Raw genomic sequence first — 2,426 nt, 5'->3', positions numbered from 1 at the left:
AGCTAAAATATATCGAGCAAAAGTGGTTTATCCTCAAATTGTACTATCTTCGTTTTTTTCGCATTTCAAAACAATCTTCAATTTACTTTGAAAAATCGAAAAGACCTCAGTAAACATTTCGGCAATTGCCCATGCTTGCTCCTCTAATTGGGAGTGCCCTAAGTCATGGTTGCCCTGATCGGGAGTGAGCCTTTTGCCCACCAGAGCGCTCTAATACCATTTTACGTCTCCGTTGTTAATCATTTAACCAGAACTATATTGTAATTATATCATGTGATAAAACCCATTTTGTTATATACCAGAAAAATAAGATAACCGCAGTAACAACAAACATTGCATTTTATTTATTAATTTATTGAGAACATGGATAGCATACGTATGGGCTACATGTCGGCTCTCGAACAGGTCATCTGTTATGAACACATGACCTGTATGGGTTTTTAATAATTTCGTTAACCTTGCGCAGAGGCAATATCGTAACCAATGAAGGTCTACTGAGGTGCGATTATTGCTAGTTGAAAACTTTTACCAATACCCCGCCATGGGCTTGTGAAATACCAAGCCTATCGGCAATTTTTGGAAATCCCTCCGGGGATTCATAATTATCACTCATTTCCAATATTACCCTTAACTGCACTAAGGTTTTCGCACACGTTCTAGTAGATCTGCACTTGGTCATTTTATGGTATATTCTTAGTGACGGCAAAACAAAAAATTAAAACAGAAGTGATACACATTGATGTTTCTGAAATGGTTTTTATTTTATTGAAGATTAGTAGAAGAATGAACTGGTATTTAACAGTCTATTTTATTTTATGTCCATTTTGGAAATTTATTTTATTTTTTTAATAAGTTTTATTGTTATGTCTATTTCGAATTTTGTTTTCTTTTGTTATACATAATTGTTAACCTTTAATTAAAATAAAAGGAGGGAGAAGTAGTATTACTGTTACTAACAGTGGTGAAACCTCCAGTAATAATAAAAAAGATGTTATGTTGTTTCGCTCACAAACTTAATTATATATTTTAAAAGTTATATTAAAAGACTGGAGACTTATAATTTATTAATCATAAATACAAAAGTTACCTTTTGTTTACCTTAAATTTTTTAGTTAACCATTTTATAATGAATGAAATGGTTTTTTTGTTTGTAGATTCCAACATTATTGCAGTGTCTAAAATTAATTAATCATTTTAACTTTTTCCTCACTCCAATGGTAGTCATTGTTATTTACTTATTTTTGTTTTAAATAAAAAGATTATGTAAAATATTCTATGGTTTTCCTGAAATTTCTATAAAAATGAAACTTAAGGGTATTTCAGGAAGCAAAAATAAACATGCAAAGGCTTTTTCGTAAAAAAGTAATAAAAAAAAATCATAGTTTAAGGGGCGACAATAATAAATTTTTGTTTTTTACTCAAGAAAAGAAATTTTAAAAATATAGAAAATTACCACACTGTTCTATAATATGAGGTAGTATATTGAAACAATAAGGACCGACAGGTATACTGAGTTAGTAGGGTACGAATTTTTGCAGCAATTAAAAAACTTTTTTTTGGTTAAAATGTTGGTCTTACAGTTGGTTATAAGCCAAATCAATTAATTACTCTAGTTTAGATTATTTAAATTGATGTAAACTCAAAGAAACAACTGCGTTTAAAAAAAATAAATAATGTCGGAATCCAAAACCACAAACAAAAAATCATTTCATTATATGATGGTTGATGATTTATTTGACCGTCAATAAAATACCATAAAATAATCAAGTGCACAACCCCTACAATGTATGCAAAAAACTTAATGCTGATAAAATCATTATTGTAATTGAGTAATATTTATGAATCCCCGGAGGGATTTCCAAAAATTGCCGATAGGCTTGGTATTTCACAAGCCCATGGCGGGGTATTGGTAAAAGTTTTCAACTAGCAATAATCGCACCTCAGTAGACCTTCATTGGTTACGATATTGCCTCTGCGCAAGGTTAACTAAATTATTGAAAACCCCTACAGGTCATGTGTTCATAACAGATGACCTGTTCGAGACCCAGCATTTAGTCCATCTGTAGCGTGCTAGCCATATTCTTCAATTAAGTTCTATAAAATATAATTTAAACTATTACTACTGCTATCTTATTTATTCCACGTTATTACAAAATTTCATTTATCTTATTATAATTACATTACCTTTTTGGTTAAATGGATAGCGAGGGAGAGGTACCGTAGAGCGCTCTGGTGGGCAAATCGCTCACTCCTTGATTAAGGTCCACCATGACCTAGGCCACTCCCAACCCGAGGTGCAAGTATGCGTAATGGCCAGGGGCTGAATTTTTTTTCTGTAAATAACCTTCAACAGTAAAATAGTCTGAGGAAGCAATTAATTTCCATGCAATATAAATAAATTATACCTAACTATAAATAATTTATTA

The 2,426-nt window shown here is 31.4% G+C and overlaps 2 non-coding genes across 2 annotated transcripts; one reads left to right on the top strand and one right to left on the bottom strand.

Moving 5' to 3' along the window:
- Nucleotides 1-454: 454 nt before the first annotated feature.
- Nucleotides 455-595, top strand: LOC112211773 (U4 spliceosomal RNA). The gene has a single exon (XR_002945717.1). It is a non-coding gene; the product is annotated as a U4 spliceosomal RNA (small nuclear RNA).
- A 1,248-nt stretch (nucleotides 596-1,843) lies between these two features.
- Nucleotides 1,844-1,984, bottom strand: LOC112211772 (U4 spliceosomal RNA). The gene has a single exon (XR_002945716.1). It is a non-coding gene; the product is annotated as a U4 spliceosomal RNA (small nuclear RNA).
- Nucleotides 1,985-2,426: the final 442 nt, after the last annotated feature.

This window comes from Halyomorpha halys, unplaced genomic scaffold, assembly GCF_000696795.3.
Source record: "Halyomorpha halys isolate HHAL.00 unplaced genomic scaffold, Hhal_1.1 Scaffold1756.1, whole genome shotgun sequence".
Classification (NCBI taxonomy): Eukaryota; Metazoa; Arthropoda; class Insecta; order Hemiptera; family Pentatomidae; genus Halyomorpha; species Halyomorpha halys.
The sequence above is the reverse complement of the archived record's forward strand: the minus strand, read 5'-3'. Positions and strand labels throughout refer to the sequence as shown.